Raw genomic sequence first — 13,309 nt, 5'->3', positions numbered from 1 at the left:
CTTTTCTATAAAGAAGGAATGTAGTTGACAATTGTTAATAGTTTTATTTGATCGTTCGTCAAAAAGTTGTAATTCTGTTACTCTTGTATCTTCAATGCAATTGAGTAATTAAATAGTAATTAAATTGAATGCGTTTTAATTCCCTTTTATTATTGTTTAATTTGAGTTACAATGCTATGACGTTAAATTTTATTTACACTTAAATGTATTATGAATATTGCTGGGCCAAGTGTGAGGTTGAGCGCTCTATAACCAGGTTTAAACCCCCAATGCTTTGCATTGACCGTTCCAAGGCGGTGACCCCAGCTTTATTCATATTTTGTGTTTATGTTGGTTTGTATTGTGCTGTATTGTGCTGTTTTGTACTGTTTGGGCAATCGGTCACTTGCCTTAAATAAAGGACCAACTAATTGTTTTTAATGAAAATTCAATACTGCTCCAGCAGCTGGAGTTTCACTTCTTTATATTGAGTTAATACTTAAAAATCTCTGAATTCGCAAAGCCGAAAGGTTTGGAATTTAGCATGATCAATTGTATGGTGGCCCTATACCAATTTGGTGCATAGGATGCCTGAGGTGTCCAGGCTGACCACGGTCATTCGATTTACATATACTGAAGAAGTAAACTTTAAAATAAAAACTGAAACCATTGGTGTCAGAGGTTTAAAATCGTATAGTGGTAATATAGTATTCTAAGTTTGTTCAATTCCTCAGTAATCAAAATTAGCGCCGCCCTATGGGTAACTTGTTTTCCTAATATGGAACGTCTTATAGTGGTCTTCTGATGTTCGAGTCATGTCTCTAGGGCAAAATAAGTCATTCCAATGTGTCAAATTATTTTCACAGACTTGTATATTAAATATCATTTAGCGTGAAAGGTAAAGGATGTGATATTTTATGTGTAACATTGTATAGTTGTTTTTGCGGCTGGTGTTAAACTAGTATGCCCGCATGCGTCAGCTTATTGCGAAAATGTAAGTTTTTGTCATATCATGGCCCATTCTTGGGGTTGCTTGTGTTAAAAAAAAACACTGATCTAAAAATGTCTTATGTAAGTGTCATACAGAGTGGACGCCGAAAAAAAACACGCGGTTTATTACGCAAACATAATACAATCTTCAAATTACAGTAAGATTCTACATGTTTCAGCTGAGTGACCTAAGACCTTTAGACCTCTTATTATCATTTAATACGAGGATCCATCGAAAGCTGACCCCACAATTAACACTTTTCATGTCCGTCCTTGTCTGCTTCATGGAGGACTTCACACGCAAAAGATGGGGTAACCAAACTTTTGAAAAAAGTGCCTCTTCTGCCGAAATTCATCCCCCATCCACAATTTATCTTGCATTAAAGACCCAATCACGAGAAAAATGCTTCCATATATCGGTTTATAACTTTATCTTCTTTTATGTTAATCAGAGATTTTCTCTACACAGTTCGCCATATGTGTATAGCTATTGTTAATATCGTTTTTTCCGGCATATGTCGTCGTCCTATATACAGTGCACTCAGTGTGGTGTGAATATGTTGTTTCCTTTGTGCGTAGTAAACGCTTCCTTCGTTATCGCTCTAGAAGTAACAATCCTGATGAAACTTGATCCGAATATTTATCTATTCAATATCTAGGATTTTTTTAAGATCTGGGTGACATGCATTGAAATGAGGTCACACGGTCAAATATTTATAAATAAACAATTGGTAAAATTTCTAATGCTACATTTATGACTCAATCTTGATGAACTTTGTCAGAATATTTACCTTGATAGTATCGAGGCCAAGTTCGAATCTTGGTTACGTGGATTTCAAAACTAGGTAAACACGTGACTTATTAGATAACCATAATGCCACGTTAGTAGCTTTATTTTTGACTCAATATTGATGACACTTTGTCAGTATAATGATCGTAGAAATATCTAGACTGAATATGAATCTTGGCGACAATCGTTCAAGAAGAGGCTTATTTAAAAAGTTGGTCTTTACAATATGAAGCCCATGTTTGAATTTGTGTCAGGAGGGGTAACAAAATTGATCACCAGCTCAAGTCTTCAATAATTGATGTCCACGAATTCAGAGGGACATCATGGCAGTCCCCTTGTTAAAGTGCGCGCATCCAATGCTTTTACATTCCAGTATAAAATTTAAATTGCGAATAGCTACTCAAATGTATTAAAATTACAAAATGCTGTCATACATATTTAACATTTCCATTTTACATGGTTATTCATTTTGCGCCAATTATCAACCATTCTTCTAAAATGCTGTTTGTCTAAAATCCTTACTAACGCATTTATACACGAAACGTTTATACTTGATGTAGTAGAGATTGATCATAAATTGCACCATAATAATAATTTGCATCAATCCATTTCTTTAAAACATTACTGCAATGAAATATAGCATTAATTACGGCCTATATAACTCGCGACAAACTATAGGGGCAATGAATTTACCCTGTCTGTCTGTCTTTCCGTCTGTCCGTCCGTTCGTCCGTCTGTCCGTCTGTCTGTCTGAACTCCTTCATTTTTTAACATACATTTAAACTTAATTCATTGATGTGCATTTGTACATTAACATGCTTAGTATAACTTGCTGCATATTTCGACCTGTAGGTTCAGGCACGGTGTAAAGGTTCAAACGAACAAAATAGCACGACAAATGAATCCAAGTATTATCTTGATTGTAACACAGGACACTTAAAAGGTCAAATTCCCAGACAATGTCAAGAAGGTATAATATATACGTTAAATTGTATATAAGTTATATATAAATGCATGTTATTCAATGCTTTTTTGAAAATGTTTATAAATGTTAACTTTGATAAAAAAAATTAATAAGCATAGACTGAATAAATAACAGAATACATTTTGTAAAAATGAATTGAAAATCAAATTTGTTAGTTTTTAAACATAAATGTGAGCGTAAAATGCATTATTAAATACATGATCAAAAGCACATCAAACATACAAATTCGATTTTTTCCAGCACTGTACGCAAAACCTTTTCTATAGCGGTAGATTGAATAATCAACCAACCAAATATAATGAAACCATATTACTTACCTCTTAATGTCAAATGTTGTTTTAGATGACACGATTGAGATTTTCAAACCTATATGTTATACACATTGAAAAGCTTTCCTGTCAAAACCCCTTTTCTTTTTAAAAAAGTACGACAACGACAACGTGGACTTTCTTTTCAAAGCAAAAGTTAAAATGGATGGTGATGTCGTTATTAAGGATTTGACACGTGTTGTTCATAACAAAACTAATATTTGTATTTGTTTATAAGACAATAGTTGTTATTAAGAGGCTTATCAAAACAGATTCGTACTCATCATAAAGTTCATACGTGCATTACCATTGCACAGCTCAAAAAGAATCCTTGAAGATGGCAAAACTGGCGTTTGGTTTTGATAGTAAATACATCAAAAGTGTTTGCAACAGTACATATCAATGTCATGTACCTAGTGTGTGTGCTCCTCATTTTAGCAGTAACAGCAAATAATGAAACATATTTCATTTAAATAGCATCCACAAGGATCTACAAGACATTAAAACTAGACACATTGCAGACCTGCAAAAACATGCTTAACAAATAAGTACCATATTTCAATATGCTTTTAATATATATGAGCCTTGCTCTGTGAAAAGGGGGTTTAATTTATATGAGTAAAGTGTCGTTCCAGATTAGCCTGTGCAGTCCGCACTGGCTAATCAGGGACAACAATTTCCGTATAAAATTGATTTTTACCTAGAAGAGACTTTCTGTAAACCAAAATTACCATAAAATCAGTTAGTGTCGTCCCTGATTAGCCTGTGCATAAAACTGGGACGACACTTTACGCATATGAATTAGACCCCCTTTTCACAGCGCAAGGCCTATATCATCATTTTTTTATTCAATAAAAGACATATAATGTATTCGTATATATGATCATACAAATAAAATGATACTATGTAGCATCAATAATGTTCAAACATGTTATACAAAATATGCAAACATATACTTTTTTGACCTTGTGGTTTCCTTTTGATTGAAAAAAAGTTAATATGTATTTTTTTCTTAAGTTGTTTGTGGTAGGTGTTAAAAAAAAAGAAAAACAACATAATAGTTATGAATAAGGATGAGTAGCATACTGGACTTGTTTATGAAAGTCTATTGTTTTTCCATTTTTGTTCAAATAAATAGGTGTATCATTGTTAAGGGCAATTTCTTTTATAATTTGAATCTTCAGTTTTAAATAATTGATAAAACAGTTCATTGTAGGGACTTGTTTTCTGTATTTTATGCTGAATATAAAATATTTCATTGATATAATTATTTAATTCACAGCGTTATTAACCTCTTGTATGTTGAGGGTATTTAGCTCTAAACTGATTCCTAAGAGAGATAGTTTAACATTTAATTGTTGTTTCTCTAGTAAGGTTGTCAATTGATTTTATAGATGTTGTATATGTTTACACTCCCAGAAAAGGTGTTCTATTGTTTCAATGTGTTCACTACACATATCACATAGATTTGTGTTAGATAGATTGCACTTAAAACAGATATTTATTTGTAGCTATGATTCTCTGGATGTATTTATATTGAAATTTTCTCATTATGCTATCAGTAGTCGATTTATAAGGCATGACAAATATTTGTTTCCAATTAAGTTAGTTTTCTCCAAGAAGGTTTTGCCATTAAGTTTGAGCTTTAGAGATCTCGGTAGGGTTTTTAATTTGAAGTGTATATAATATTTTGTTTGTTTTGTTTTGTTTTGCAATTATGTTTTCTGCGAATGTTTTTAGGTACATGGTGTGTTATTTGTATTGTTAACAGTTTTAATATGTATGGGTATACCTTTGATCAATGAGTAGTGCATCAGGAAATTACTTGTAGGTAGTCTGAATATATGTAGGTTATCAAAAGAATAGAAGTCGTTTATTTTGTAGTCGCACATATTGTGATCGACATATTTTATGTTTCGTTCGAACCAATTTTTTTTTTAGAAAAACGTTTTATTATTAGTAGTTATGTCTTTTTTGTTCCATAGAATGATTTTACTGTTTATTTTGGTTTCTAAATTATAAGCAACTTTACACCATGCCGATAGAACATTCGATAGAAGGATGTTTTTGGTTGAAATTTCGTCTAAGATATTGTTGTCGATATTCCTTTAAAAAGTAAGTTGTCACCATATGTTTTAAGAAATTTCTGGTAGAATAGTTTTCATTTATTCGTATTGGTATTATCTAAATATCTTTAACCCAAGTGCATTTGATTGCATTCAGGAATGAATCTATATCCGTTAGCCTGATACCTCCTTATTCTACTGATTGACTTAGTTGAGTTCGCTCAATTTAATCAGGTTTACCGTCCCATATGAAATAAAAAAAAATTCGTATTTTATATCTTAAAAAATATCAATTGGTGGGTTTGGGAGAACTATTAGTTTATAAATATATTTAGGGAGTGCAAACGTTTTCAAATTGTGTTTTTTCCGATTAGTGTAAGTTTACAATGCTGCCATGATTTTAAACATGTTTTTTTCTTTTGTAAGCTTTGTTGCTTAATGTGATGTCCAGTTGATTTTCATTTCTTTGTTAAGATGAATATTACTTTGTTTAAATTTACCTTCTCGTAGCACAGTGCATTTACTTTTGTTTAGTTAAAGACCCGATGCCATTCCAAAAAGGGTTAGCGATTATATAAGATTATCGAATGAGTCACTATTGCCATTTAAAAAATAAGTTGCATCGTCAGCAAATAGGGACTGTGTACTTTCTTCGTCGGGTTCTAGCGATAATCCTTTATATGTTTTTTTTTATTGGATATAGTGTGATAGATTCTCGATGCATATAATAAATAGCGAGGATGAAAGTGGACATCCTTGTCTTACCCCTCGTTCGATGTTAAAACTGTTTGAGAAAAAAGCCATTGTTAATAATGATACTGTTAATATCGGTGTAAAATAGTTTTACCCAATTAATTAGACTTTCACCGAAATTCATATTTGCTAAGCAAGAGAACATAAACGAATGGTCTAGTGAATCGAAAGCCTTTTCGAAGTCTGTAAAGAAAATTAGGTCAGAATTTTTTAGTTGGTTGAAATAATGTATGCATTCTTGTATCAGACGTACTTTTTCACCAATGTAACGTCCTTGAATGAAACCAGATTGTGATCTTGAAATATTGATGGTAATTTTTTTTTTTATTCTGTTTGATATACTTTCTTTTAGATGCAATTTTATAATCATTGTTCAGTAAACAAATAGGACGCCAGTTTAATAAAAAATCTTATTTACCAGGTTTTGGAATGCGTGATATTATACCTTGTTTTTGTAGCGTAGTTAAGTTTGCGTTGTTAAATGAATAGTTAAGTGAATTGATTAGATGTGTTTTAATTATATCATACAAGAGTCTTTTTATTAAATTCGATTGTTATGCCATCAGAATCTTGACTTTTGTTTTTTTTTTGCATTTTTTTAGTGCTGATCCACATTCATATTCATTAGGTAATCCATCGCACAGTAGTTTTTCCTCTTGATTTAAAACATGATGTGTATTTTTTAAAAGGGTTTTATGTTCAACATGTTTTCGTTTATAGAGAGTTTCGCAAAATAAACTTTGTTCTTCTAGTATTATTTAGTTCTGTTTGTTACATCTTCCCTATTGACTACTAATTTGTGTACAGTTTTTGTTCACTTCTATGTTTTTCGATGTTTGCGAAGTATTTTGCATTTTTGAATTGTGTTCAACATGCTGTGCAAGTGCTCGTCGTATTATTCCATTAAGATGTGTATGATCAATCCCTTCTAATACTTGTTATTTTTAAATGTTATTTGCTTTTCAATGGCTTTGGTGTCGTTTGTGCTTGTTTCATGTAATTGTTTTGTCAAGTGTTTCAATGATTTTGATGGTTTCAGTTTCAAGTTTGTTTGTTTCTTTTCGTTTCAATGATGTGTATCTAATTGTTATGTTACGTATATTTCCTGTAATAACTTCCCATAAGGTGTTTGGGTTCGGAATTTTTTATTTTGAAATGTATTGAATATTTCTTGTTTTTAAAAATTATTTGCGTTTGATATTGTTTATCTAATAAGATGTTGTTATTTTTTAAGTATCCTGGGCCTCTTTCATGTTTTATTTTGTGCAGTTTAAGTTCAACTAGAGAGTGGTCAGTCATAAATCCTGGTTTTATGCTACATTGGCCAATAATGTTGCAAAGAGACTCAGATAAAAAAAATAGTCTAATCTACAAAATATTGTTGGTTTTGTGTTTGAGTGCCAGGTGAATTTGTTTTCGTTTGGATATACTGTACGCCAGATGTCTATCATATTCTAGTTTTCAATTATGTTATTTAAAATGTTTCTATTTTTAAGATGAGTATAAAGGTTTCCCTTCTTTTTATCTAATAATGGGTTAAGAACAGTATTGAAATCACCACCGACTATAATGTTTAAATCTTAGTTATTAATTATCAAGGATTTTTTTTTCGTAGAATGTGGAATCATCTATGTTAGAGCCGAAAACGTTGATTAATGTTAATTGTGTTTCGTGTATTTTGATATCTATACTTGCTCGTCTGCCAATTATTTTTCGTTCAAGTTATCGACTGTGATCCCTATACTTTTTTTATCACAAAGGCAATGCCGTGTTTATTAGTATGTTGTCCACTGAGATAGATCTCTCCGTCCCATTCATCTTTTAAGGTATGTGCTAAAGTATGTGTCAAGTGACTTTCTTGTAATAGGCAAATCCCTTTTTTTCGTCAAACCATTTGAAGATGTTAATGCGTTTGTCTTTATTGTTTAGCCCTTTTACATTTAAAGTACATATACTAATCATTCAAAGAGGAGGAGGGTGATGTAAATCATAATTTGTGTGTGCTTGTCCAGTTGGTTTCTATTTAAAAATGTCCAGTTGCTTTCTATTATAAGACATAAGATGTCCATACATACAAACAAAAAAATAAAACACACATTATGGATACAAAAAGATGAATATTCCATAGAAATGAAGAAATAAAAAGAAATACTCACAAAAGTGAGAAAAAAGATCATAAACGACTACTGACAACTTAGACAGACAGCCTAAGCATAAATTGGCTCTATAAACACACTACATACAATGTTTAACTATATCGGTATATATATGCAGCTGGAAACATACCAAGTGTAAATACAAGAAAATGAACTAGATCATCTATAATAGTACAATATGCAGTGCATGTATAAGTTTAGTTCACATTATATTATTATATTAACAGGGATTAAATAAACAAAGAATAGCATTGGAAGGTTTTGTGAATTGTAATAACTTATTACAAGTGTGTCCTATATAAGAGAATTATTGAAAAACAATAATTGCAAAATGTAGTATAATGTAAAGATTACTATATCTTTTATTTTTAGATGTATCGTGCGTGTGAGACTTTAACTCTCGAACATGAATGCGATCCAATATAACTAAAGTTTAAGTGTTATCATGTTATGAACATTTCAGATATATATTAAGTATGAATGTTATAATATTAGGAATCTAATCAAGAAAAGAAAAAAACATTATTTGTATGGATCACAATGTGAATGAATCTTCCAACAGAAGAAACATACGGAGATACTACAAATTGTTTGATATGTTAATTACTTAAAACGTGTTTTCCGAGGCTACCCTCTTTTTCGAAAACGAAAAAAGACAGATAGGTTAGGAAAGTATAACATTTAACATCGAGAGGTATAATTAAGACTAAATTTGAAACATTTCCCTTATATTATTTTGAGTATATTATACACACTTATTTATTTCTCACATGGTGTTAAATATAATGTATATATATATATATATATATATATATATATATATATATATATATATATATATTTATATATATATATATATATATATATATATATATATATATATGCGACGTCGTCAGCAGAAATTAGTACAAACGCGGTCGACGTTATTTTAAGCTACGCGTGATTGAAGCGTGATTGAAATTAAGTTATAATTATATTATGAAAAACGTATTGAAACTTGAGATATATGCATATTTTCGAAGAATGAAATGCCCCCGAGCTCTGATCGACAATGTGCACTTATACTTTTTTATTTGGTTGGAAGTAACCGTTGCTTTGTTGAGCGATCTCTACTAAAAATGGCGTGTCGTAATTAGCCTACGCATTGACATTGTTCACCGTTTAATTGCGAGTTTCTTTGGAATAAATTGTAAATCAATCCTGACAATAATTTCTTAAATTGAAGGATCGTAGTTAAAATCAGGTAAGATATTTTAATAAACTTGACAATCATAAATTTTGGTAAACAATGGTCCTATTTAGAGAACATTGAAAATGAAACTGTTAACCCGGAAGTAAAATACTTCGATACGAAAACTTTATGGTTGGTTACAAAATGAAATGGCGCACTTATTTAAATAGTTAATATGTCACAAAAAAGTTCAGCAAGCACGATCCCATATGAAATCTCACAGGGCCAGGATGATTTTTTTTATTGAAGATTTGAATTTGGTGACAACTTGACATTAATATTTTCAAAACAGACCATCAAGCATTATAGTAATTTATACATGATAATATTACAAGCCATGTATTAGAACTATTAAAATGAAAATGTGCCCTCTTCAGATTCTGATGAAGAAATTAACTATGAGTCAAACTGTTCAGAAACAGAATTATCAGGATTCAGCGCTAAATGAGACAGATGAAGTGTCTGTCCCTATTGAGAATTCATTGTTTGATTTAAACAAGTAAAGGAACAAGAAAAGCAAAACAAATTACAAATTCTAACATGTGGCTGTTATTCATTTCATAACAAACCGTGCAGCGTTGTCATTGACTTTCAACACCCAATTTCTTTTAGACAATACTGCCATGAACTCACTCGTGATGAATTGGATTTAGTAATACAAACCCACTTGATAACGCTCAGACTTTACGAAACTCCTAAAGGCACTTAATTATTATGATTATTATTAATGATGAGTATTATTATTGCAATATTTTGTTATATTGGTATGAAGTTAAGTGAAAGATATGTATCTTTTCAATCTTGACAATTGTTTTAAAAACTTAAATATATCTTAGGTTGGACCAAACTACTTCAAGACTGCAAAAAAATGTCTTTGGTGTTTGCTGTGAGGGTACAGGTAGGTGTGATTATTAATTTCTAGATCAGTTACATGTCCCATATTGTTCTTAAATATGCAAAAATGTGTTGGTGTGACTGTCATTATTTTAGGTGAAATATGAAATACATATGTTTGTATCAAATAACAATTATAGTCAGTTTGCTCTTATTTTCATTTCTTGTTCTTTTGCAGGAAAACAGGTGTTTTACTTGGCGAATGAGGGTGAATCACCCGGGAAAGGCGCCAACACTGTTGTTAGCTATGTGCATTACTAGCTTCATCACTATGGCCTAGGGGAGGAAGAGGCAGTTTTCTACTTTGACAACTGCTGAACAAAATAAGAACAACTGTGTACTTTGGTATGCATTGTGGAGATTTAGTGTTGGTAAGAACTTTTACTTATGCATACAATGTTATTGCATGAAAACTTGGTACCATTTTTGCATCTAAAAGGATACAATTTTGGAAAAAAAATCACTCCTTATTTACATATAATTATGTTAAAATAGATTTCATATTAATCAATGGAAAATTTGATATTTAACATGTTTGGGAATGCTTTTTGTTTGGTTAACAAATAAGAAGGGCTTAGAATAGACATAATATTTGTGTTTAAGTTTTATTAGTTTTTTTACAGATTGTGAAAATGATATGTTAATATTCTTTCCATTTTCAATTAGGGCTGCACACTCAAATGAGATACTCGATGATGGTGACTGCGGCCACACCAAGTTCTAGCCTGATTGGCATTTTGGATTATGGAAGTCAAAGTGTAGGTATATTCATCAGTAGATAATGATTTACCATCTGATAATGTAAGTATACATATTGCAATGAGCACTGGCAAAATTATTACTTCCGGTATTCCTAAAAAAAAAATTTAATACATGGACGTTTTCCCATCTTTGTGAAGTGGCCTTTGGCCCCTCATTTTGTGAAAAAATGAGTTGAGAACTGTTCTAAATTGTGAAAAAAATAGTTTAGTTAAATAGTTAAATTGTGAACATTTGAGTCACAAGCTTATCAAATGTTTGAACAACTGCCATTCTCTAAGAAGGAAATAAAGCTCTGCAATATTTAACCAATGTTCATGCCTCACACTTTTCCAGACTTTGTGATGCAGAGACCATCGAAGCTGTTGCTGAGACTGTATCCACCTCCTCAAGGTCTGGACTTAATGTTCCGCACATGATTGGTGATTTGGAGAAGCCTGTGCACCTATACGATTGGAAAATTTTTCTTGCCCAGTTGTTCATACCCTTGGAGAACATTTGAAAGTACAAACATTTCCTCATTTATGCTGGTAAACCAGGCTTGGTATTTTATAAAACGAGTGAAAAATCTACAGTTGAAACTCACTGTTTGTTTAACTTTAAAGAGTGCTGACCTCTTACCATCAATGTCTAGCCAGTCTTGCCCAGCCTGAATTAAAGGACCTTGACTCAGTATCGCCTGACAATGGTACCTTTATGAGGAAATAGGGCAGTTTTTTTTATCAGACCTCAGTAGACAAGCTACCTGTCCCAAGCCGAAGTAAAAAAAAAACCAAAAACTGTCTGTGTAACTCAGAAGTTGCAAAAATTATGTGCCCTGTCCTATCTTCGTTTGTTTTAAGGTTGAAAATTGTATGATCCTGTTTCTCAAATAGCCTTATTTTATTTGTTTTGATTACCTGGTTATATGTTATTGTTTACCAGATAAACTGTTCATTGGTGAACTTTTCAGCAACAATTACTCGTGTGAAAATTTTAATATTAAATTGGCCTGTGGCATGGTATTTTCTTAATTGAAACTTATGATGTGATGCTATTTATGTAAAATGTCATGTCTTGAAACATGTTTTAAAAAGTTTGTCAAAACATTTAGCCATATAAATAAACCACTGTCCATGCGTGTTCATTAATTATGACAGGTGGTAATATATAAGTTTTGTTGAAGCTCATCATACCCATGATTGCGAAACCCATTTACATGTAAAATAAGAATGTTGGTTGCTATGGAAACATTATTTTGGCATTTTACTTATTTGTTGATGGAATTAATTCTATTTATATGATAATGGTATTATGTTTATTTTAACGGATTTATAGAAGGTGTCTTTTAATGCCTTTAAAATAATACATGTTCATCTTTAATTGTTCTGAATTAGAAGTACAAGTTGTTATTATTTTTGTTTATTTATGGCGCTTTTACTATGTGGGTTTCATAAACAAATTGTAGTTAAATTGTTTGGTCAAATAATGTTGTTCTTTTTCATGTTTGATATGTATGGGAAAGGATTTACTAATAAAATTAGGTGTTTTTGCTGTTAGAAACAGTAAAAATGGATATTTTATCTATTTGTTGCCATTGTAACCATGGTTACCATCAGCAAAATGTCTGTACATTAACATTTTTACCAGCATATATATATGGCACTATTAAATTACATATATGATGTTTACGTTGTGCAAAGTCTTAAATGGATTGAAATCAATACACTGTAAAATATGTCGATCTTTTCTAAAAAAAGGACATGTTGCACTTTAACTCAACCTATTTTCTTAGATTCTTTGTGTTACTATGTATTAAATAAACACCATGTTGAAATAAAGATAATTGACTACAAGCAGTTTTATCATATATTTGATCAAAACGTAAATATTTAGCTTTTTCCTGATATTTAAACAATTTTAATGAAATTAATGTATTTTATGTTAATTCGTTACCATAGCAACCGCTGTATTCAAATGATTGCTTTTGTTCGCACATAAAATGTAAAAATCATGGTCAGTGTAGCTAATGCATTGAATCTACGTGTGAATGCTATACGGTAAATACATGTATACTGTATTTACAAAAGAGTTTGTTGTCAATGTCAATTGATATAGAAAACCATTATTTAGCTATAAGATCGTATAAAGGGTGCATGTGTTCAAAACTCAATATCTCAAAAACTATTATAGATAGAAACTTAAAATTTCGACTTATGCCTGCATTCATCTTTTACAAAATGACAACAACGAAAATGTGATTTTTCCTCGTTTGTACTGATTTCTGTAGCATATGACACACATATATAATATATATATATATATAACAAAGTCTCTATTAGCCTTGTTGTATTTAAACAAAAACGCTGTATTATGTTTTGCCGAAGCTTTCGACCTCACGGTCTTCGTCAGCGGCCAT

The 13,309-nt window shown here is 31.2% G+C and overlaps 1 long non-coding RNA gene across 1 annotated transcript; it reads left to right on the top strand.

Moving 5' to 3' along the window:
* The first annotated feature begins 10,333 nt into the window (after window positions 1-10,333).
* Window positions 10,334-11,669, top strand: LOC127839173 (uncharacterized). Its single transcript, XR_008030196.1, has 3 exons — window positions 10,334-10,523; window positions 10,819-10,910; window positions 11,248-11,669. It is a non-coding gene; the product is annotated as an uncharacterized LOC127839173 (long non-coding RNA).
* Window positions 11,670-13,309: the final 1,640 nt, after the last annotated feature.

This window comes from Dreissena polymorpha, chromosome 7 (genome assembly GCF_020536995.1).
Source record: "Dreissena polymorpha isolate Duluth1 chromosome 7, UMN_Dpol_1.0, whole genome shotgun sequence".
Lineage (NCBI taxonomy): Eukaryota > Metazoa > Mollusca > Bivalvia > Myida > Dreissenidae > Dreissena > Dreissena polymorpha.
The sequence above is the reverse complement of the archived record's forward strand: the minus strand, read 5'-3'. Positions and strand labels throughout refer to the sequence as shown.